Source organism: Dermacentor variabilis, chromosome 8 (assembly GCF_050947875.1).
Source record: "Dermacentor variabilis isolate Ectoservices chromosome 8, ASM5094787v1, whole genome shotgun sequence".
Classification (NCBI taxonomy): Eukaryota; Metazoa; Arthropoda; class Arachnida; order Ixodida; family Ixodidae; genus Dermacentor; species Dermacentor variabilis.
In genome coordinates, this window is record NC_134575.1 from 59,282,420 (window position 1) to 59,307,990 (window position 25,571).

The 25,571-nt window shown below is 48.9% G+C and overlaps 1 protein-coding gene across 1 annotated transcript in view; it reads left to right on the top strand.

Moving 5' to 3' along the window:
• Positions 1–25,571, top strand: part of LOC142590236 (uncharacterized) — a 231,838-nt gene that overhangs the window by 143,619 nt on the left and 62,648 nt on the right. The window contains exon 2 of the mRNA XM_075702164.1: positions 1,332–1,489. The gene's annotated coding sequence lies outside the window, so the exon portion shown is untranslated. The remainder of the gene's footprint in view (positions 1–1,331; positions 1,490–25,571) is intronic.

Here is a 25,571-nt window from a genome sequence, read left to right on the forward strand (position 1 = left end):
ATGTGGTAATTACTGCAGTAACCAGGTGGACGTTGCGTAAATATGAAACTTCTCGAACGCAGCAATTCTGGGAAGAGTACTTCGCTGCTGTTCCACTTCCCTTGCCGCTAACCATTTTTTCTTGCTTACTCGGTCTTCTGAAATCACTTCTTTTCTTTCTGTTTGTGTCCTTATCTTCCCCCTTGTTCGGTCCCACCTCATCCTCTTCAACAACTACGACAGCACGGCCGAATAAGACCACGCTGCTACCGCTGCTTTCATAACTCACCTTCCATTCATAGCTTTGTCCTATCTCCTCCTCTCTATGTTTTTACAGGCTTTCCTCCTTCAGTGTATGGAGAGCCAACCTGGCTCAGCCTATATGGCTAAGCTCCCTGCCCGTGATTCAGGACTGCCCCCCTCTATTTTCTCAAAGGGAAACTAAATAGCAACACTAAATCAGTTTATTATGACGGAGCACGCTTTCAAAACTGTCTTTTCATTGGTTTGACAAGAAAGGTTTCCGAAAGTTAGTGTATGATAACTGTCATATTTTTAGGCGTGAAGCGAAACTACTTTTTAAAATACAGGGTGTGATGGGATTTCCTCTACTCAGGAAAAGGAGTAAAAGAGAATGCCGACAAAGACCTAAGAAAAAACAACAGCCATGCAGTGAGAAAATTTTAACGACGTTTCGGCGAACAAGGCTCCCGCACGGGATCCGAAGGGTCTTTTTTAATTTTGTCGTTGAATCTGTACGAGTTCTGGGTCGGCGTTCTCTTGAATCTGCTTACTACGTGATTTCCTTTTTGCGATGCACTAAAGCTCGCGAATTTGTGTGCGCTGTGTGTGTGTGTGCTTGCTTTCTTTTTCACTTATTAGTGTTTTTGTGTGTGCGGGTGTGTTTGCGCGCTCGTACGTGTGTCAGTATATCAAAATGCGTATTTGTGTTTGCTTGAGCCTGTGCGATTTCTATTTGTACTTTTGATTTAACCAAGTATTGTGTGAGTTACGTACGACCAAGTTGTATCATTTTAGTGCTGTACTAATGATGATGGCGGTATTCAAAGTTTGGCCTCCAATCATGTAATAGCCTGATGGAGCCGACAGTATTATTGCATGAATGAATGAATGCTGGTGATCTTGTGCATGCGCAAGCGCTCGTGCGCGTGCTCTCGTGCCTGTTTTTCCGAATTGTGTTCATGCGTGTTTCTCTTCACGCATTCGAGTTCTTTTCGAGCGTGAGTTTTCGAGCATATTTTAACTTGGTGGCTGTGCGTGGCAACAAAGTGCTTTCGGAGACATTTCAGCTGAACCTCATTCTTTGTTTTTTTTTTTTTTTTTTTGCGCAGGCGTTGACTTCGGTAAAGCAAACACCTCCGGCTTGACTGCAAACACTCGTGATTGGTCCCCGCGTTCGCATGACGGGCTTCGACAAGACTTCGCGGCCGTTGCCAAATCGATCCGAGAAGTCATCGCCGCCGGTTCGACGCTGAGTGCCCTCCGTAAGGTGAGTGGGCGCGTTTCATTACAGTACGTTCCTCGGGTGGACGGTATCTGCGATTCGCGCTTTCCTGGCACTTCTACTGCAAATAAGTTCGCCATGCTATGCGCGTTCTCAGCACGTAAGCCTCGAACGAGTCATATTGAAAAAGGGGCTTGTTTGCATCTGGTCCGAGCACGTCCTCTCAGGCGAGAACGCTTCCTTGCGAGATAAAGAGGAAGGCCTTACACACTAGGGTAAGAAAGTAAGAAGTGTGAGAAAGTCACCTAGAATAAAGGTTACGATTAAAATAAAATGTCCTACTTAGAGGTTGTCTTGTTGGTGTTCTGGTATTTCTTGCGGTTCCTTCTTATTTCTATTATTTCTTGAGCACCTGTGAATTTCAAGAAAGCAAGTTAGCAAAAGGTCGTAACTGATTCATTCTATAACATTTTTATACGTGTTTACAATTTTTGTGACTGTGGCATTATAGAACGAAAAGGTATCCACTAAAATGGAACACAAATAAAATCACAACCTAAGAAGAAAAGATGAACCGCAGCTCGCATCTTACACACACGCACAAAGAAAGCGTCACATTAAATAAGAAGCACTTCGTATACTTCATATACTTCGTATAGTAAGGGCTATCTGCAAACATTAGATGTACAATTAAGACATTCATTTCAGAAACAGTTCGCGGAAAGACACTGTGTACAGTCTGCCGGTATGAAGGGGGAGTACCGTAAGCGAAGCTCTGTCATAAGAGGAAGGAGGAAAGAGAAAAGTAGAAGGCAGGGAGGTTAACCAGAATAACGTCCGGTTGGCTACCCTACACCGGGGGAATGGGAAAGGGGAAAGCAAAGATCACAGGGAGAGAGAGGAGGGAAGGAAAGAAGGAAATTGCGGCGAGTTCGCTGACGCGTGTGGTCTTACAGAAATTGCATTAATAGTCACAGATGTGTGTCATAATAAATATATCACAGATGTGTGTCATAATAAATATCCATAATAAATATCCAGTGAAATATTGGGTGTGGCACATTAACAGTGATGTCAAATGCGACACACGTCACATACGTGATAGATGTCTCATATGAGGTTAGCGTACATGATATATGACGGAATATACGATGTCCTGCATCGCATATGTCACGTACGTGACATATGTTACGTATCAAGCGAGAGAATATGAGGGCACCGAAAGAATAGAGGAAGTTAGCAGTCACGCTTATTTGAAGTGTAGAAGTAATCAGGCACAGGGTAACTTGCCTCCATCCCCCCGCCCCCCCCCCCCCCCACCCCCACCCCCGGCCACGGTGGCCGCATTTCGATGGGGGCGAAATGCGAAAAGACCCGCGTACTTATATTTAGGTGCACGATAAAGAACCCCAGGTGGTCGAAATTTCCGGACTCCCCCAACTACGGCGTGCCTCATAATCAGAAAGTGGTTTTGGCATGCAAAACCCCATAACTAAAAAAAAAGAGATAACTAGCCCCTTGCGGTGACCGAGCATACATCCCCCGCTGACCGTGCGCTGCTTTACCATTTCGGCTAAACGTGGAGCAATCTCGCTGGCCGCGTTGGGGCTAATATTGTGCGGAAATGCCCAAGGAAGTGGTCAGCGCTAATCCTGTATCCAAATAACCAGAAAAAAAAATGGATTTCTGTGACTTCATATTGTTACGTGAAAGCACAGCAGCTAAAATATTTACATGGTGCATTTGCAAAGGTAGCAACATCGAAGCCAGCCAACATCCAGCGAATCACGTCGTCGACATGGCCACTGGCCACGGTAACAGCGCGCAATGTGTCCAGCTCGGCTGCTGCGGAAACAGATAGGTTTATCATCGGCTGTTCTCCATTCCGACGCGTTTCTGGAACGATGAAAGATTTATGGGCCGCGACGAGGCCTGTCCGCGGAGACTAGGGCAGCGTCAGTAGTGTTCATGGCGCAGACATTAAAGAAGATGCCACGGTTCGCTGATTCCTAACGAACAACGGCCTGGATAAATGAAATAGCCGGTGTCGAGGTGTCGGGTACCGTGGCTCAATAAAAAGCCGGATAGGCGGCCTCGAGTTCTCGGCGGACGATGCGCGTCGCGTCGTCTGATGTGAATGGTTGACAAGGAGTTGTCTCGCCGGACGACGTTGCAGAGGTATCCGGCAGACGCTCGAACTGCGGTGAGATGCGCCGGCATTTAGCTTGCTCTAGACGACGGCATTTTTTAATCACAGTGTCAACGGTGGCCACGTTGGCGAGGACAAGCAGATTGAACGCGTCGTCCGCAATACACTTCAAAACCTGGGCGGCCCTGTCAGACTCGGACATCTTCTGGTCACCTTGTAGACACAGGACCATTAAGTCTTGTAGCCACGACAAGTAAGGCTCAGTTGACGTCTGGGTACGTACCGCCAGTTGTTTCTTGGCGGCAAGCTGTCGGCCAAACGGGTTGCCGAAACGATCGCGCAGCTGCTGCTTGAACGTGTCCCAGCTGGCGAGACCGTCCTCGCGGGTCAGAAACCAAGACGCGAGGCTTACCGCCGAGGTGATAAAATATGACGTTTTCCCGCGTTATAATTGCATCCCCGCCATTCTGTTTGCTGACTCGCTCGTACATACTGAGCCAACCAACCACGTCAGCACTGTTTGCCCCGGAAAAGGTCCCGGGATCGCGGCGCTGTGCGAGCGCAATAAACTGGGTAGTGGTCGCAGGCGTAGCAGGCGGCTGCTGCGTGTCATCCCCTGGACGCGTGGCAGTGGATTCGAGGTGGCGTCCGCCGCGAAGCTCCGTCGTCCGAAGTAGTACCGGGCACCTCCACCATATAAATGCCACGCGAAAGCACAGTAGAGAAACTATTTACGAGGTGTACTTACAAGGGTAGCAAGCACTAGCAACATGGAAGCCAGCCAACTTCTAGCAAAGCACGTCGTCGGCATCAGGTCAGCAGTGGCCGCTTAAGGGTACGTCCCACTAAATCCACCGGTCGACATCATCGTCTTCTAGTAGCACGTAGCGATATTTTCTCACATGGGGCGGTTGTGACTAACAAAGAAGCTTCAGCTCCTCAGATCCGCTTATTCTGCTCGCTCATATGTGCGATGTATGGCCCGCCGAGAATCCTAGTATGGTTGAAGTAAAATGACACCACTGGGTGGCGCACCATACATAGCTGCGGCGGCGATGTCACATCAGTATGTGCCTCACGTCACTGTCGCGCCAGTATGTGACATTCGTGTTGTCACGCTGCCATATGTAATGACACGTATGCGACATAAAAAATGTTACCCATGTGACGGCGAGTTACTAACCTTGTGTTAGTAACTGTCGTGTCAGTTCACAGCTATACTGGCTTTTTCCTAGGGTATAATGCATTTGGCTGACCTGTCAATGATTTTCTGTGTGATTTTCTCTCTCTCTCTCTCTCTGTGTGTGCGTGAGTGTGTGTGTGTGTGTGTGTGTGTGTGTGTGTGTGTGTGTGTGTGTGTGTGTGTGTGTGTGTGTGTGTGTGTGTGTGTGTGTGTGTGTGTGTGTGTGTGTGTGTGTGTGTGTGTGTGTGTGTGCGCGCGCGCGCGCGCGACCCTACTTGTGATAGAGCTATTGGTACGGCGTGTTTTGGCTGACGAGCCACTTCTACCGCTGCTAGTGATCCGATGCCTTCACAACCCGCTACAATGGCTGCTCGATCACAGCGAGTGAATGTACGTATGCGACCGGCGCACCAGTGGTGGCGGTAATTAAAGAAAAAAAGTAATGTACTTGAGTATTTGCGCACTCAGACCCCGTCAAATTGCTGACGTTTGGTCGCGGGTAATCGAATGCGTGACTTCGGGAGCGGGAGCCGTCAGCTAAAGCGACCGAACCACCATAGCCAGTCGGGCGGAGTTCTATTACGCAACGTGCTCTGCTGAGCGGTTAACACCGGCTGGAACAGCTTGTTCGCGACAGCTCGACAATAGCGCTTGTCAATCTAACTCAAACGACGGGATCCAGAGGTAACACAGTAACGCGATTCTCCATTCAAAAGTGCGTCGACGCTGGGCGTCGCCTAAATCAAGTCGCTGATACAAAGGCACGTTTCCTCCCAGCATTATTTAAGGAAACATCGAAAGTGTTTTCAAGAAGCCGTAACGGCTAACGCCCAGGTCCCGCGTAGAACCCTCAAAGGAGGCTAAGTGTTTAACGGTATACAGCTGCCCGTTACGCATGACTCAAGCCAGCACTAAAATGCCCAAATTACGCGTAATATTTGCTCAAAGACAAATTTTGTATTGTCTTCATAATGCTCGCGGCTGTGCTGTGCACACGCTCTGTATGGTGTGTAAAATTAACCAGCGCTGGTATGTTTCTGCAGTCAAAAAGCGCGCACTATGCTCTCCGAACGTGCGCTTTCGCAGTGAATCGGTTCAGTGACGCCATACGACTGCGTTTTGAGTAGTTTTGCTTCCGGCTTTTAGTATTTGTTTTCCCGGGAACGCCCGCGGTGTTGCCAACGTAGGCGTACGATGCAACAGCCGTGTACGATAACGCGGAATAATGAAGCACGTTAGAACACATAGATGGCCTAAGTTGCAGCATCGTGACCATAAAATAAAAGAACCCAACTGACGTAAGAAACGGTCGGAGGAAAATTAGGGGAAAGAGAGAAACAACACTACTAGGAAATAAAGAAAGAAAAGAAAAGAAAGAAAGAAAGAAATTGGGAGGAGAGAATAGAGAAAGAGGGTTAACAAGTCAGCAAAAAGAACCATCGAAACAGACAGTCGCATTTCATCCGCGTACAACGCACTCCTTGTCCTTGATTGATTCGGGACATGCGATGGTCTTCGCGCCCCCCTTGTGGAGGCGCATCGATCGCTTGGGCGTTGCGGCTTCTGGACAATTGCCCGAGCTCGTTGCCTTTCAACCGTACAAACGCATTTCTCGTGCCCTCCCCCTCTGTGCCGCCCTCCTCGTAACGACTCTCAAGTGCTTGGGGAAGTTCCTTCGGCGCTCGATCAGCGTGTAATGGGACGATGCACGATCGGGCCGTCGGTGTCCGATGGGGCGTCGCGTCACGGGGCATCTTCAAGACGGTCGGGTTGGCTTTCCCGCTTAACTGCAAGCCCCCCCCCCCCCCCCCCAAAAGTATGGCGGCGATGCTCTTCGTTGGAACGATGCCGCGTGAACGTGTCGAAATTTATTCGCCTATACATTGTAACGGTATTGGTCAAGGAAGGAAGGAAGGAAAAAGTGGAGAAGGAAAGGCAGGGAGGTTAACCAGTTTAGCTTAACCGGTTTGCTACCCTACACATGGGAGCGGGATCGGGTGGTGAAAGATGGTTAAGAGAGAGAGAGAGAGAGAGAGAGAGAGAGAGAGAGAGAGAGAGAGAGAGAGAGAGAGCACCAAAAACTATGGAACTGCATGTGTTTGTAGTGTTTGAAATATTACCCTGCTTCATTTCTACATTGTGTTGAGCTTTGCAAGAATTGAATGTATGCCATATGTATTTGCCCAATCGCTATTAATTCCGGTATTTAAATGTAAGCATGTTGATATTTGACCTTTCCTTTATATAAGCAGTGGCGCATTTTTTGGTGATGGACTTCCATGCGATAGCCACACAGTCGAAGGATTACGTTTCGTTTTTCGACGTTTTTCATTGTGCGTGCCATTTTTCGACGAATGGTAGTCTGATTTTGGAAGTCGGCCCACGTTTCTTGCTGTCTGCGTGTCGAGGAATATCGTGTACTCACCGTACACGTCGCAATCGAAAAATGACAGTAGCTTCAGGCTTCTGGTTACATGTAGAATATTTCATAACTGCGAATTTTAGGTATGCAGCATTACAAGAAAACTGCTTTGGCCGATCACTAGCAGGGTCTATTCTAGCACATTGGTACACGGCCGGTTCAGACAAAAAAATTAAAAGGAGCTGCTACGGGCTGTGGCATTGTCCGTGCACTCTTCTCACAGCGAGGGTAATAAATAATTTTTGCTTTCATGATAACTATTGTTTTTACAGATGTCATGGTTTTTGTTAGTGCTTGGTTGAAAACGCTATTGGTGCGCCGTAAGAGCGTCATGTATACAGGGTGTCCCAACTATCATGCACCAAGATTTAAAAATATGCAAATGCCACGTAGCTGGACAGAACCAAGGTAATATTGTTTACCCTCGCATGGAGATACTCAGATTCTATTTTTGCATGCCGCCTAATTACCTAATTAGTTTTAATTAATTAATCTACTTCTCTAATATTATAATTAGATTAAAAGTGTCAAGGAGAACACTGTAGAGCAACATGAAGAGCTACCTATACAGATTTCTTTTGCTCAATATGTGCATAAAAGTGTTTTTCCAAACCCGCGAATACACTCAAAATTGCCGCGCGACTGGCTGTTCGAGGCACTTTGCGGGTATTCGCGGTTTTTCTTAACGTTCCGAAAAACTTTTATGTAGCACCTATTGAGCAACAGAAATCTGTATCGGAAATTTTTTCATGTTGGCTCTGCAATTTTCTCATTGACATTTTCCTTCTAACTTTAATATTTGAGAAGTTGATTAATTAATTATTTCTAATTATTTAATTAGATGGTACGCAACAAATAATGTGAGTATCTCGAAGCGACGGCAAGAACATTGCCTTGGTTCTGTCGAGCTACGTGGCATTTGCATATTTTAAAATCTTGGCGCATGGTAGTTGGTACACCCAGCATAGGGTAAACTTTTGTGGAAGAGTGTGACACAACTTGTCAGTAAATGGTTCAGATAGGTCAAGGGAAGCTACGAAAACAACTCTGGTGTGCTTGGCTTTTGAAACCACCACCATTACGCCAGGTGCGAGTTTTTTTAGAGCGCAGGTCTTAGGCGCCCGTTCTTGCGTTGAGCATCGTCGTCGGCGTCCTCGGCGTAACCAAGCGAATGAGAACAGCGAAGGATGAAAGCGCGAACGTGGAGCCCAGCGGGGGATAAAAGACGGCGATAGCGAGTTGGAGCGCGAGAAGGAAAGCGGAGGAGGAGGGTATACGGCGAAAGCTTGAGAAGAAAAGCGTAGTGCCGCGCAAGACGTGCTGTGCGTTGACGACCGCTTCGATATGGCGCCAGAGTAGCGCGCGCCGGCTGTTCACCGATGACGTCATCGATAAGGCATGCAGCGGGTGAGTCCACCGATGCCATGTATGGAAACAAAGCGCTACATGAGCGCAGGTCTGTCTGCGGCGGCTGCTGTGAATCGCGCCCACGCGTCACCCAAGCGCTGGCTTTCGCCATCTCCCGATTATCGAGGCAGTCACGCCACACTTCGTTCCATTTCCAACGTGCCGCACGAGACAGATTGTCCACGCCAGCCAATATATCGCGAATTGAAAACACGTATAGAGCCGCGCTCAAATTTCGCATTAGGGCGTATTCTAATCGTCGGTGAATTCTCTTTTTCGCTTCTTTTTTCCTTCTTGAATGATGACATGCTTACAAAAGCGCACCAATGTAAGCAAGCATGGCTGATTAGCGGTGCGTATATTAAAAAGCTTGGTGCTGTTGGAAGACACCAGTTTTTTACACGAACACGTTTGGCTCATTTTATTTGCGCTTCTTCTGTCATGGTGAAGGATTTCGGCCGCCTGAGATGCAGGATTCTCTGTGGAGGGCACACGATCTTGTAGCACCTCCGCTCGGCGTGTCTTTCTGTAATGATAAAATCACCGCCCAAGCACTCCGTACCGACGTTTAACCAGCGAAGCTGAAACCTGCGGCCCCGGTGTTTATCACAGGGTCAAACCCGAAGGTTCAGTAACGACGGCTTGGCAGGCTGCCGGAACCTCGGTACGCAGTTGCTGCTTGCGCTCGGCAGCACGAGCCTGTTCTTGTGCCCCTAGCTGCAGCATCGGCATGGCGTAGACGAGCTCGTCCCCAGTTCCGCTCGCGGCGTTGCTGATAGAAAGCTGCCTGCTCCTCAGGAGTACGTATGACGCGTGGCCTACCCATTTCGGAGCTGGAGAGAAACGGCTGCGCGCACGCTCGGTTGCGACGGAGAGCAACGACGTCACTACTGGCGCAGCAAATTCAACACGACTCCGACCTATGACGTCATGTTACCTGGCCCGACTGCTACACAATCTAATGGGGATGTTCCCGAGTAGGAAACAGTGAATTTGACGTCACCGTTTTCATCACGGCAGCCTTGTCGATGGAAATTTTGGGCCAGGTAGCGTGTCGTCATGGATCGGAGTAAACAGGCCTTGTGCTATTTAGGCGGCATTAGCTAATCGCGCGCCTCTCTTCCTCTATTTTTCTTATCGCGCATGCGCATGGGGTTGCACCGGAGGAGTTTTCGGCGTACAGGCAACAGACACACGGCCGGACGAATCGGCTACCCATATACAGCTTGGCTGTAAAAAGAAATTGTAAGGTAGAGCTTTATAAGGTGGGGTTGTTTCTTTATCTTCTTTTTGAGCCGAATGAGATCACCAAAGAAGCTGAGGTCGGTGACTACAGGAACGGCGAAATATCTTGACTATCTATCTTCGTTGCTCTTTTGCTCTCTAGCTGACTAGCTGTGCGGAGGTAATTTCTCTACGCCGGGCGGGTTTTATATCTATGAGAAAACTGCAGAAATTAGAAGCTTTCGACAAGCGAATGAAACGCGAACTTTGCAACAAGGCAACTCAACAGTGGAAAGAACAGTAATTACACTAATTGTTCGTTTCCTTGTGTTTATCCTGTGCGTTACGCTGTTACTCGATCTCACTTAACATGTACCACCTGGCGCGTGTTGGCGTATGCTCTGGCACGCCATATTAGACTGCTTTAGGATGGCGTTTGTAACCAAACGTAAACGCACTATACGTACGTGAGAAAACATCGTGGCCCCTCACCGCGCATACTCCGCAAGTCATTTCCTTTCATCGGTGTACGTACGCTATTTGTTTAGCGAACTGCACGTAATGTTTGCTCACGCTAAGAAATAACGTTGTCGAGCGTGGCGCCACCTGTTCCTCTCGCGTCAGTGTGAAATTGTCGTGATGGCTGTCTACGTTAATTCTCGCGGCTGTGGTTGATCGCACGTGTACTGTTCAACCGAGCTTTCGTTCACTCTATAGACTATAACCCCAAACGCTATAGGTATGAGCGGATAGCGCGCCCAATTCAGACGGGGCTCTGACGGGTCTGTGTTCTATTTCTTCTTTTGTCTCTTCCGTGTATTTCTTTTTGGGTATCTTTTACGACTCATAATGGCAAAGCCTTTAGCGCAATTCAAAAAGACAGGGACGTGACAGAGACACAGGACAGCGCTGTTCTGTGTCTCTGTCACGTCCCTGTCTTTTTGAATTACGCTAAAGGCTTTGCCATTATGAGTAAACCGTACCAACTAGCCCAAGAATCAGCCTTGTTGATCTTTTACGAATATGGTTGTTTCAGTGTGCGTTTCGGCACGGCTCTTTCTTTGTCTTCGTCTGTTACTCATGCTGTTTGCGGTCTGCTATGGAGCATCCGCGCAAGCCGAAAGCGGCAGAAACTGGGGCGACAGCCGAGTGATATGCAGCGACTCGCAAACGCACAGGAGCAGCAGCGTCCTCCGATCGCGTGGCCTTCTTCCAGTTGAGACGCGCGAATCGATACCTGCCGTGGCGGGTGAGTGGGTATCCCAGTCTTCGCAGCAGTTTTCGACGGCAGGAAGAGGCCAGATCGTGTTGCCTCCCTCCTTGGGCCCGCCGAGGTATTGGGTATGAGCTATGCTTGAGTATACGGAAACGAAATAGGAAGCCACTATGGGCTGGTGGGTAAAAAGAAAGCTCCGTGATCGGTTGGGCCCTGTGGCTTGGCTCGCCATCGCGCTGCGGCTGGCTTCGATCTCGCTGCGTATTTTGCGCTGTCTCGCGGACCCGCCGCTGAATGTTCTTTGCGCCACGCAGTGTTGTTGCCTGCAGAATGCGTGCTCATTGTTTTGCTTGCGCACCCTGCTATAGGCAGGCTGCGCAAGGCTGGTGGCTTGCGGCCCCCAAGCTCTTCTTTTCGTATTTTGCCGATATTCTTACTTTTCTTATGTTTTTTTTTTTGTAGACTATAAATGCCCAGCATCAAACTTCCTGAGCCATTATTGGGAATTTCGTTTTAGGTCACCTCTATTGCCTGTGGTCTCCCTACTTTTCTGCCATCGAAGCTCCAACTACCTTTTACTCATCTCTGTTGCGGAGATGTTTTAACGCGAGAGAGTTAAGGAGCCCGTGTCGCGGAAAATCCGGCGCCGTTGTCAGATGGGAAGAGGACTTGGCACCCGGAGGTGCCGCGTCCCAGAGCTTCCATCAACCCGACATCCTTCGGTACATTGTCCCCGGCGCTCCCCCTATACCCGGGCTGACTGGGCGGGGGGCTTTGGTTCGGGCAAACGGTCCTTCCCGGCCAAGGGGACTGTTGTGGTGCAGCGCCACTGAGTTGCTGCACTCAACACACAAACAGCCATGTCGGTCATGCAGGACACAAAGCTGACTGACCCTCGGACTACCTTGACGCAAAAGAGGTCAAGGCATGCAACCATGGAGACCACCAAGGCCATCCGTGGAAGCAGCGCGACCACACGAGGGTGCGCCACGACCGGTTCCGGCTCTGGGTTCCACTGAGCCAAACAAAACCCCGTAGATCGACTGGCACACACGGTCGAGTCGAGCGACCTTAGGAGCATGCATCATAACTTAATGGAGAGCTTTCCACCTGACTCATCAAAAATCACGGCAGGACGAGCCACATTACGAGAAATTTCTTGTCGCCCAAGCGGTGCCGCTCCCGGGTTAGATGGAGCCAGATCTCCTTCCGTGCTTTCGCAAGCACTTCGTATGACTGGGTATGAGCATTGGAGAAGAAGAAGCACGAACTGCAGGTTTATCGCCTATTAAGGCAAAGGGTGCAAAAATCGGACAGTCTGATATGGCACGCCTGGGAGCTTAAAGAGACCAGCAATCCTTTGGAGAAGAGCTGCAGGAAGCAAACACTACGTAAAGATATGAACCGAGTCCTCTCGACCGCCACAAAAGGGGCACACTCGACGAGCCGGGACGGCTGCGAAGGGCCTGTAACTCAACAGCAGGCACCCTCGCACCAGGCGGTACATGAACGCAGCTCGCTTAGCGTCGAGGAAGCTGGCCGTACTGAGCTTCCAGTTTGGCTTGTGGATGGACAGATCGTACCTTTGGCAACGCGGCGGGAGACCTGGGGTGAGGATATCGACTAGTTCCTGGATTGGAGTTGAAAGTATACGTCGATGCCGGGGTGAACCTTGCGGAGGCTTACCAGAGAATTGGCAGACGTGGGAACACAGTGGGAAAATGGGCTCCGCGAAAACAAGCGGAGTCGGGTGCTAAGAAAGAAAGGAAGTTAAACTTCGAGTCAGGCGCATATCCGAGTTAAGAGCGACCTGGGTCCAGCTGACGTGTAGTGCGGTAGTCACGATGCCCAGGTCGGGAATTCCGAGTCCTCCCTTATCCCTGGGCAACTTGAGCACCCGCCTAGCTACACGACCAGTTGTCCCTTTCCAGAGGAAGCGAAAGAGGACCCTCTCCAAGATAAGCTTGGTTCGGGTTGGGACAGGAGACACACACGCCACATATACGTCAGGAAGGAAAATCGAAGTGAGTGAAGAATTGTCGCTCGAGCAGTCAGTGGGCATGACAACGCGCTGAATTCCTGAGTCTCCGTTTCAATCTTCTCCCTAACCTGTTGCAGTTTTCAGGAGAGAGGCCGTCTGGTTCGAGTCGGGAACCTAAAATGTCCAACCGCGTTTTCACGGGGTGACCATAAACGGGCTGAGGACTGGACGGAGTGGAGTTCATGTACATGGCTGCACTTTTCGACCTATTCAACCTTGCACCGGTCGCCTCACAGTAACTGTCCATGACCTCCAAGGCGCTGCAAGCTGATACCTCGTCCGGGACGACAATGGACAAGTCATCCGCATAGGCAAGGAGTGCAACAGGAGGGGAACCTGGTGGGAGGAGAAACCTGCCAATTCTACTATCACAGGACAATCTCTGCAGAAGCGGTTCAAAAGCGAGTACGTAGAGGGAAGGTGAGAGAGGGTCCCCCTGCCGTACACCACGCCCCACAATGAACGCTTCCGTGACGCGGTCCCGTACTGGAACAGCAGAAGTCGGTCGAGAATACAAAGCCTGGACCATCTGCCGAAAATCCACACTAAAACCAGCCTCTTCCAGAACACGGAAAAGGTACCTATAGCTAATGATATCGAAAGCCTTCTCCTGATCAAAGGAGCAAAGAAAACCGGAAAGTTTCCTGGTATTTGCACACAGGATAAGGTCCCTAACTGCAAGAGAAAATCCGGCGTCGGCGACCCGCATCCAGCGTCGGCGTTGGACATCATTAGTTACGGCGAAGATTTTCGAACCACACATACCCAGGCTGTTCCTGTGACGCAAGCAATTCCTGAACGAATTGAATTTCTGAAGCTAAAATACGTAGAAAAAGCGTAAACTACGACTTACACACAACCTGCAGACATAACAGCTATCGGACTGTAATTTGAATATACGAGAAAACATAATTCTGTTACGCGAAAACTCAAACAAACCCATTTTCAAGCGTTTTTACAGACCGGAGACGGCGTCCGCCAATTGCCCACGCCCAAGTAATGATGACTTACGTCCATTATATTCACGCCAGCAAAATGACAATGCATTTCCCTGAATCACAGCTGCAGAGTCACCCGCCCTGGTTTTGCTTAGTGGCTATGGTGTTGGACTGCGTAGCACGAGGTCGCGGGATAGAATCGTGGCCACGGCGGCTGCATTTCGATGAGGACGAAATGCGAAAGCACCCGTGTACTTAGATTTAGGTGCACGTTAAAGAACGCCAGGTGGTCGAAACTTCCGGAATACCCCACCACGGCGTGCCTCATAAGCAGATCGTGGTTTCGGCACGCAAGACCCCATAATTTAATCTTAGCTACAGCGTCCACACTTTGAAGAAAGCAAGAAATGCAGAACTGAGGTTTGGTGTTCGTAAACTTGAATCCCCATTTTGCGGGCCGCTTCACGACACATAGTGGACTTCCGGCGCATAATTATTGCGTATTGCAACACCGTCGCAAGTCGGTGAAAGGCATCATGCTCCGAGTAATGGGAACGTAAAATGATAATGGAGTTAATTCATCCCGAACTGCGAATCGCAGTGAATTGCTCTCGTTATCCATGCGCCTCCACTCCGTGGGAACAGCACCACGCAGGCGCGTAGCTTCACCGGATGTGCAAATGACAGGAGCGTGCCATGGCCCGCCAGCGTGAGAACAGAGAAGCGACGAAGCGTCAGCGCACGAATCGAGCGAGGCGTCTGATGATCAGATTGCCCGGAGCGACAATCTAGGGAAGACACGTCGTACTTTACATTAACCTCGATTCATTAAACGGTTTTTCTCACTTCGACGCGGTGACGGGGAAATCTTAAGAACGAAAGCTACGTATATGGAGCGGCAACCGAACCACGCTAACGTCCAACGATGCCACGACGTAAGTCGACGTACGAGGAACGAAAGCGCAGCCGCCTGCAAATTGAGGAGCTACCGACCGAACAGGGTCCACGACGCGGAACGGAAGGCGTAAGCGTCGGCTAACGTGTTCTCGAAACCTTTCCTTCTGTTATTGCACACCGGGACGCCATGCCGTGCGCCGACCGGTTTCAGAGTACGTGGACGATGCTGTCACACGGGGTGCCACTTTTTTCCCCGTGCGTGCCGGAGTTGTGCTTCTGCTGGAACAGGGGCCCGGCACTCGCGGACAAACTCCGCTGTCCGGGGCCTGTAAAAGCTATGCTCGTGACGTCATCCGCACCATATTGTTCTAGTCAAGGCTTCCGCAGTTGCAGATGTAGATGAAGCGATCTTTATGATAAAGTGCTGTGCTCCAATGTGCTCACCGTACAGGTGTCTGCAACAGCGGCAACTCACACTCTCCATGTACCACCGTGCAAGCTTCCTCGCGGTCTCTTTTCGAAGCATTTTCGAGGACGCCGGCCGCAAATGCTCCCCCTCTCGCCGTAGAAGCAGCTTTTAGCCCCACGGCAAACACAGACAAGAGATGACGCTGTAGGCCGGTCTGCCAGGCGCAGACACTTGCACTGCACAACGATGCTACCCAGCGCCGCATTGAGAATAGACAGGGCAAGCCGGTGTGTCAGAGATGTGTGGATAATACCCGCACTCCATTTCTGCCGGCCTTGCCCCATAGCACACTATTCTATACACTCGTTTTTTAACTAGCTCAAGCCCTCTCCCTTCCCCAAACCTGGGAGATCAGTACAGATCTAACGCGAGAACTACGCCTATAGGCTAGCGTCCGTGCTGGTGACCCACATTGAACACGGGCTCGGACGAGTGTGCGATGACGAGGGACCCTAGCTGGGCATCGACGGTGACGACTTAGACACGTTAAAAAATAGAGTTTATCCGTTCCTTAACCTACGCATTGTTCTAGCTGAAAAGGACGCGTACTCGCAAAGAGGGAATGACGGGGCACGCGCTCGTCCGTGCGTATCTTGCGCTAATTCAATTTTCGCTTATGACAAAGCCTGCTTGCGTCTAGTGAAATGTTTACCTTAAAAGAAGGATTACATTGCAATTTTTTAAGGTATCAGAGACCCCGCATAAATAATGTTACGAGAAGATTAGCTGGGGTTCGCGTCGTCATCCTCGTCAATGTCCCTGTGGGCTCGGGCTCAACATTGAAGAAGGGGAATTTTCATGTTCCTTTTGCCTGCGATAATGAACCGTCTACGGACGGACGAATTACGAGATTTGAACCCTTATTTGACGACTATAACGTGATTTCCGCTGACAGCACCAGAATTCAGTAGAAGCTGCGGCGACCACAGAACAGCACAACGTTGGAACAAGAGCCCCCCCCCCCCCCCCCCCCCCCCAAAGAAATCTTCGCTTTAAAACTCGCGAAATTTAGTGAATTTCTAGCTATAGGTTGTCAATACTCCAAGACACCCTCGCGGCGGCAATTACGTGGAACCGATTCTCTGGTCCCCATGTTTCTAGTCTAGCGCGCTGTCGCCGACTGCTGGATATTGTTCCTGTTCGCACACACACACAGAGAATAGTATACATAACTGATGGACTTGGCTATTTGGAAATGTGGATAAGGGATCAAAGTATGGCTCGCCATGGAAGCTATGCACGCGAAGCTCCATGGTGAGTTAACTGCCTTTTTGGGGTTAGGCCTGTTGCGTTACCTAAGCGACTACCTATCTGGCCTGCTTATTTCGGTACGCATCGCGGTATGTCTTGAGTCTTTTGCACTCCCGCACGATGAGATGAACATTTGGAGAGTTAGCTCCCTTGAGCATAATAGGCATGCGTAGCGTCGCATGATAAGCGTGCTCAGTCGAGCCAACTTGCTTCGTTATGACATGCTTGAGCTCGCTTGCATGCTCAAGCACATGATGTGATATGTTCAGCATGAGCATGTTTAGTGCATGTTTAACTGGACTTGCCTCGAGTCTACCGCGCGCATGCGGTCGATGCTTTGCTGCAATATGGCGGCTGCCTCTTGTAAGATGGGCGGGCCCAAATCCATTAGCGCGGGCAGCTGGCTGCCGTGTGAGGAAAGCTTATTAAAAGGAGCGCCCGCGCGAATTATCTCGAATATATCTAAGGCAATTAGGGAGCGCTGGACGGCTGGCCGCAATTAAAGGGAAGATGACGCGCTAGCAATTATACAGGCGCCGTCTCCCGGCGCTCGTACTCGCGCCCGCTGTAATTTTCGCGCGCAGGGAGTGTTATTTGCGAGCCGGCATAATGAAACGTTAATCGTATCTCCCAGTCTCTCGCGTTTATTTCGGTGCATATTTTAAGAGTCCCGACGTCTCGCCGTTCGTTGTGGATGACTGACTGTTCGTTGTTCATTAAGAGTACATTTTTCCCCCCACTTGTATAGATGTAGTGTATCCTCCGTGCTTGGTTAAAACGGCAGTACTTCAGTTAAGGCAGGTGAGGGCATCGTTTCACCTTCGAATCTGCGTATGTTTTTATTGGAACGTTAGTTCGGGGTTATCGCCTCAGTTATTAAAATTAAGAAGTACTATATTACTGCCGTCTTTTTATTTAATCTAGGCTGTTTTTTGCACGCCATCTTTGTATGTGCGAAGAAAGAACGAAAAGCCTTTTACAACATACATACTTTACTACAACGATGCGAGAAAAATTGAGTGACAAAAGAACATGACTCCCAAAAGTTTGAAGAACATTCAATTGAGCATAGCGCGCAACCTCTGGTAAGTACATGACGAGGCAAATACTTTTAACGGGATATTAACGCGATAACGTGCCCCGTGTCGTACAAATGGAAACAAATGAAAGTGAGGGATACATAGACGGCAAATTGGCTGCAAAGGATGGAAACAAAAAATGACCGCGGAGATTTAAAAAAAAAAAAAGAATGGCAGGAAATAAATCAGGGGCAATAATATGTTTGATAACGCAAAGGTTATTCCCTCGCTATTTGTAGCACGAGTTGGCTGCCTGATGGCAAAAACATACCAGGGCAAATCTGCGACAACAGGTGGAGGCATGTGTGTGCTGCGAGGAGAGCTCGGAAACGACTCGGCATATCGCAGTGGAAGGCCGAGATAATCACCCGGCTAGATCACGTATGGAGTGTACACTTTCCACAAGCGTTGGGATTCGAAGATGATTGAAAAAATATTACTCCTATAACTGCGGTCTGCAGTCACGACAAGTAAGGTACATTTATACAGTGTTGGTGGAAGAAAAGAAAGCAGGGAATATGTTGATAGAACTACAGTCATTGCAAGCGTAGGTGACGGTACAGTATAGTGATAGAAGCTTTGATTACAAAAGTTAAGATCAAGATCAGATAGGATAAAGTATCGGGGGTGATAGACGTAGTGAGACCTTATTGAATCAAGCCGGCAAGGATGCTATTTGGCGCTGCCCCTTTCCGAAGGAAAATGCCACTAATAATGATAATAATCATCATCTGGCCACCGTCTGTGCCAATGCTCCTCGATCACTAGGTCACCTGCGCCTCAACCTCCGAAGCCCACCTACACTTTTCCGCAAACTGGCATTTCAAACATTCGTTCACCCATGGCTTGAGTTCGCCGCTCCAGTCTGTTCTCCCCACGAAAGCCGCACGTTTGATTTCCCGGAATTATGACTACCATTAATTAATAAAGATAAAATGAGACATCCACCCAAACGTAGCAAATTTCTGCAAAGGAAATACACCCAGATTTCTTGTAAGAAACGCCTCGCGGTCGAAGAAAAAGTCGTACCCTCCGTGGTTGCTCAGTGGCTGTGGTGTTGGGTTGCTGAGCACGAGGTCGCAGGATCGAATCCCGGCCACGGCGGCCGCATATCGATGACGGTGAAACGCGAAGACACCCGTGTACTTAGATTTAGATGCACGTTAAAGAACACCCCAGGTGGTCGAAATTTCCGGAGTCCTCCACTACGGCGTGCCGAATAATCAGAAAGTGGTTTTGGCACGTAAAACCCCATAATTTAATTTAAGAAAAATTCGTCCTGTTCCTGGAGTCGAACCCGGGACCACCGCCTTTCCGGGACAACCGCTCTACGATCTGAGCTAACCAAGCGGCTAGGAGATAGCAGGTAAAAGTCGAACTTATCAAGAACTGGAAGCAAAGGCAAGAGTTTGACGTGATAGTTCTGCGGGAAACCGCAAGATGGAGAGAGATAATTAAAATGACTACCATTCTAGCGTAACTCAAGTAAAGCTTTACCTTTGACTTCAGCTGCTAAGTAATCGTCGCGACATAGCCTTTTTGTCATTACTTCATAACTACGCCCACCAGACTAATAAACGCTCCCTACGCCTAGAAACTTCATCGCACACGTCACAATCATTTTAGGTTCACGCGCATCTATATGTACGCGGTAAAACTGACGCATTCAATTTGTCTGCAATTCTACGTGCCATTCGTCCCTGGAACACCCTCCCCGATGACATAGTTGCGGAAACTGACCGGGAAGAATTGAGGCTCTAACTCAACTCGCTTAACCCATGTTAAGCCATGCATGCTATCATACACACTGTTTGGTTTTCTTTTTCCTACTCTTTTCTTGCACTGTAATGCATTTGTTCCAAACTTATCGACTGGTCTTTATTGTTCTGATACGTAGCTGTATATGTTTATACGATTTTTAGGCTGTGCACCTGGCTTGTGTGTGTGTTTTTTTCTCGACATTCATCTTGTCTCGGGCACGCATCGTCCTCTGTTAGAGACCCGCCGGTCACTTTTAGTGAGCCGTGGCTCACTCGACCTTTAAAAAAGAGCGGCTCAAAAGATCCGTCTCGCTCCTGAGCGGCGACTCATCTCTACAACGCCGACGTGCTTCCTCTGCTGGCCTCCGATTGCTCGGGGAAGTGGCTTCACGTTGGGCTCGGTCATGTTTTCTTCTAGTTCCGATAAAGGGCGAGATTCGTGTCGTTGCAATATGAGTCAGAGCCCGGTGGGAACCAGACGGATCTACTCTGAGGGCCGTACAATATAATTCCATAATTCACCGATTTTCTCCGATTCTCCACAATTCTCTCCATAATTCGCCGAATCTCTAAGGGCCGTATGCTCGTTTCGTGTGATTTCGGCAGCGTCGCGAGTTGCAGCCGCGTTATGTGTGCGGGGCAGCGATTCATTCACCCTACGCGTACGGGCAGCAACTGCTTGGCTTTTAACGCGATAGCGTTAAGGAGCTCGTGTCGCAGAAAAGCCGGTGTCGTCGGCGTCGGTGTCGGCGTCCGCGGCGTTGGCCGTGAGCGATAAATCACGGCAGGCACTTCATAAATAAAAAGCAACTTCCAAGATGGGCTGGGTGGGAATCGAACCAGGGTCTCCGGAGTGTGAGACGGTGACGTTACCACTGAGCCACGAGTTCGATGCTTCAGAGCGGTACAAAATTCGATGCTTCAGAGCGGTACAAAAGCGCCTCTAGTGAACGCGGTGTTACCTTAGAAACGAGCTGTTTCTAAGGCTCAGGCGTGCGTCGCTTGCTGAGGCGCACATTTCGTTGTCGCGCCGAACGCTGCGTTGCTCGACGCTCACCGCGTCCGATGCGGGGCGCGTAGTCGCTGCGCCGTAGCCCAATACCCCTTGGCGGGTCGACGGGAACGCTGTCGCGTTCCACTCTTGAAGGCGAAGCTTAAGCGTCCTCCAATTTTTTCTCTTTGTTTTTGAGATGGTCAGATGGCCCACTTGGTGCGTCGGGTAACGAGTCACGGTGCGTGTCGTGGAGGCGCGACTCGGATCCGAAGAACGCGTTCGGAGAACGCGGTCTTGTAAACACCGAGTTCGGATTCCGCCGACTGTCGTAATTTGTTCTAGCGGGCAAACCTCGAGTGGGATTTCTATAGTCGGTGTTGCGGCCCCGGATCCCGGATCCTTTTTGCTGGCCACAGACGCCGCCTAGATTTGGAATGGCCTAGCAATATTACTGAACACGTGTTATTTGTACGGGGCAGGGGATCCTTTTCACTTATTGTCCGGGCGGCAACCGCTCGGATTTCCTTTTAGTTTTCGAGCGAAAAAAAAAAAAAACCTCGCATAGTGTCGAGTCATGGTGGTGCGGTTCGGATGCGAAGAACGCATTCGGAGAATGCGGTCTTGTAAACACCAAGTTCGGATTCCGCCTATCATGGCCGTAATCTATCCCCACGAGCAAACCTGAAGTGGGAATCGTGTACGCGGTGTTGGCGGCGTCGTCTCCCGAGCTCCTTGCTGGCTAAAGACGCCGCCGAGGTTTGAAATGTCCTGGCAATAAACTGTACGTAGCGTTCCTCTCTGGAGCCGCGAATAACTGCGTGGAAATGAGGAAAAGGAAAACGTAGCTGAAGAAAAAAAGGAAAATAGTTTTCTTTTTCAATACCTTTACTTTTACGAGTTAGCCCATGCCTGTGGGGTTGTGACGTACCAAACTTTTATCTCTCATTGGCGCTCACATTTTTGGGACGGGCCAACGACCCTCCCGCCCTTTTTTCTTCGTAGGTTTGAGCTGTATTAACGCGGACGATATCATGACCCTCAGTCTGGCCTGAAATCAGGATTGCTGATAGATTAGTGAGGCTCCGTACCATGGACGTTAAAGTGAGTCTGGGCTGTGATCAGATTGGGTGATCGATGAGCGAGGCACCGTACAGTAAGCAGTCTGAATTCTAACAGTCAGTGGGATTGTCGAAGAGCGATACGCTGCATGCTCTGTTGTTCAAATAAATTGTAATTCATTTCGCTTTGCCTCTCATGTATTTAGGCACATCTAGGCACAACGTTTAGGCACAAACACTCGTTGTCCGTCAGGGCTACTTCGCTTCATGTCCGCGTTCGCTTATCACTGCCGGTCATCATTCCGAGAAACTTTACGTTCCAACGAAGAGCGGTGAACCAAGAACAAGCATCGACATCAAACCTTATTTGCACCGTAAGAAAGCTTCGGTTTAAATGAGAGAACCAAGAATGGTGACTAGAATTGGGGTCATTAAACTTGCACCTATGTCTTTGCCATTTGATTATATACGTTTTCCTTGTACGCGTAGCAGGGTAGCGTGCTGGGTCGTACCAGGACGAAAGTGGAGACTATACCTTTAAGCGCGGCGCTTTGAATGCACCGCAGGCTAATGCGAACTGAGCGCTTCACTTATGACCAGCGGAATGTAAATCGCACCGCGACAGTGCTGTGGATGACTTGAAGGGGGAAAAAAAAGAGCAACAAGCGGCCAATCGCTTGTATACAATTAGCGATGCACTTGCTGAACTTTTGGTTGTGCTATAGTTGAGAAAAAATCTGATGGCCACACATCCCGGCACGTATACACGCAGGACAACGGCGTATAGGCGCCCATATCGGCGTGTCCTGGATTCTTGCCCGGCGAGCCGCGGGAATGCGGTCGATTAGCCGGTGTGTATAGCAGCCCCAGCTGCTGCGACGCTGCCGCCATTCCACGCGCTTTCGCTTAATTCTATTTGCTGTTTTGCTTGTTTATTTTTCTTTCCGCGTACTGGGCAGGCTTTCGATTCTCCTGCTCAAAACTGGCTAAGTGGTTGCGGCTATACGCGCCCCGCAGCTTTTGTATGGTGCACACATTCTTTCTGTGCGTGGCGGCTTTACTCCTTGAGATCGACATTGGGGAGCCTTAGGCACAATAACAAGGTAAAACTGCGGTATTAATGCTTCAAGTGGTTGGAGGTACATAAATAATTTTTTTTTCAACAGTCTCATTTTTTCTTTAACATACGCACGCGCAAACACCGAAACGCTTGATCCCTTGTGTCGTGCAACTCGGCGAGCGCGCTATAGCGCGCGTGTAGGTGCATATACTCGCCAATGTGTGTGTGTGTGTGTGTGTGTGTGTGTGTGTGTGTGTGTGTGTGTGTGTGCGTGTGTGCGTGTGTGCGTGTGCGTGCGTGCGTGCGTGCGTGCGCGCGAGTCGATGCGACATGCAACGTTGCCTCATCTTTCAGAAATTAGCTAGCATCTCGCGATTGCTTGGAGTTGTTGATCGCGTATTGATGTGTAAAGCCGGTGTCAGGGTTATCGGGCATCTGTCCTCATCTTGTGTGTTTTGTCTTCCCTTATGCGCTGGCCGTAATAATAGCGATCAGGCCACACTCCTATAGCGGCTTAACGTTAGAGGGACTCTGAAGAGAAACGCTAAAGTAACTTAGACTGATAAAGTATGCATTTGAAACTGAATTTTCGGTAATTTCAACGAGATCGGTTGTCTTCCACAAGAGGAAATGAAGTCCTAATCTGCGCCCAAACGCCAGCAACGATGGTTCGTCAGTGTGACGTCACAGATTTCGCATATATCTTTTTGTGTTTAGGCTAGGGCGCTCTGGCGCTGTAGAAATTCTTCCAGTTTGCCAAGTTGTGTCTTTCGGTCTATCAGTAAAAAATGTGTTTCATGATTACCGATAAAAGAAAGTTAGCTGTGCCCGAGTTAATTTCTCACGGCAAGTCACGGTGCCTGCCATGCTGTGCTAGTTCGAGAACTTGAATGTGGCGTCGCCACTGGTCTGTCATTTTTGCGTCTGTTCTGACTGACCCTGCAAGCCTCCCGTTACGGTTATAGTTTGTTTTTCTTACTACAGAAGCGTAACTTGCTAATGCAAGTTAAATTAACGTTCTTTTCGCTGTCCCTTTTACAAGCACCGGCTGCATGGAGCAAACGTGGAATGCATTGGCCATAGCACGTTCTCAAGGCACCCGCGCCATGAACCTGCAGCAACCTCAGTAGGAGAAGCGAAAAATACCCTTAGGTGCATGTTTGGCTTAGGTATCACGCCGAGTGCAGCACCTTCCTTTATATTTTTTTTTATACGTCAGCTTTGCAAAGAATTACTACGATTGCGAGATTGTAATATCTACTAGAGGCGATTACCATGCATCAACACTCTGCTTTTTCAAAGCTGCACGAGAGGCTGAGCAGTGAACTCTGATATTGGAATTCATTTCAAATTTGGCACAGTTGAAAACCACCTTACTTATATTAGTAAATCTTTCAGTTTTTGTCAACACTCGGAAAGAAAGGTGCAGGTATAATAATAAAATTCAGTATTTACACCTATTAACTCTTCCGTTAGCTATATAAATCTGATAATATTCTAAGCCTTTATGTTCGAACATTTTATTTCAAGACGCAGTAGTCCCAACGTGTAATGCGATACATAAAATTATAGCCCGATCACTGGTGTTTTGAATGAATGCATAGCAGTAATAATTGCTCGGATATTTTTTTTTTTAGAATTCTTATGTCAAACTACAAGGAAGCACCTCAAGGAGTACGAGTGAAATAATAATTTGTTTTTTAGTATACTTACTGAGAATAAACGAAATCTGAAATATACAATGTATGCACCTGGTTCCTGGTTCCCAACATTTGTAAGTATGATCATGCAAAAAGAGAGAGATAGAGAGATAGCGAGAGAGAGAGAGAGAGACACAGAGAGAGAGAGCGAAAGAGAGTGAGAGAGAGGTTTTCTTGCGTCAATACTAGCAATAGTGATGGCCCTGCTATGCGGGAAAGCACAACTTTGCAAATGTGAAAACGGCTAAGTTGCTATTGCAGTAGGCATCATCATCATCATCATCATCATCATCATCATCATCATCATCATCATCAGCCTGGTTACGCCCACTGCAGGGCAAAGGCCTCTCCCATACTTCTCCAACAACCCCGGTCATGCATATTTTGGGTTCGCGATGCAACGGTTACCAGGTCAGGGTGCATTCAGAAGCCTCCCCATACTCGACTGTAGCGTTCGAACAGCTTCTCCGTGCAAGAAAGGGTGTCTAGCGTGCGTTCAACTGGCGCTGGAATCGTCAGACACTTTGTTCAGTCCTTGTACAGTGCGGTAGAATAACGTCGAATGTTGCGCAATATTGTGCAATAAGTGAATGAGAGCGCTTGCACAGGCCGTATTCGAAATGCAAGAGATTAGACTGGTGGTCATGCTCCAGTCGAAGGGCGACCCGAGATCGACTACGGGCTCTCGTGCGAGTGAAAACCCCACAAGACGGGAAGGATTCTTCCTAACATTGATTTCTACGTAGCCTTTCGAAGCCCAGATAAGTAAAAGCAACCCACGGTTGGAAGAACAAAGTTGCACTTGATATTAGCAAAACACAATCATCGAAAATAACGCGCACTCACGAAGTTCTACCGTTGTTCGAGGCATGGTTAAAACAGCTTATACGTCGGATCAGAACATTGACAACTAGAGAGAGGCTACTTCTGCGCCTTCACTGCTGCTGTCATTTAGAATTTTCGTTGTCGAGTGAACGAAACTACAAATTTTGCATATTTTTTGTTTTGTTGAAGAAGCGCTAGAAGCACGGAAGGCTAGTTTCGACAATACCTCCATGTCAAAGTTTCATATTTACAGACTCCTAAAGCAGCCGAAAATGGTCAAATATGACAAATAGTTAAAGCTCAGGTGTCGTTTCGGGTTGCTCACGATGTTGTTGGTTGAAGAATTCCAGCGGAAATATTTAACAATGCGTAGAAAAAAGAAAATGACGATCAAATTAATCGATTACTGTATGCGCGGTGACGGGAGTGTTAATGCTTGTCCCTCTTCTTTAGT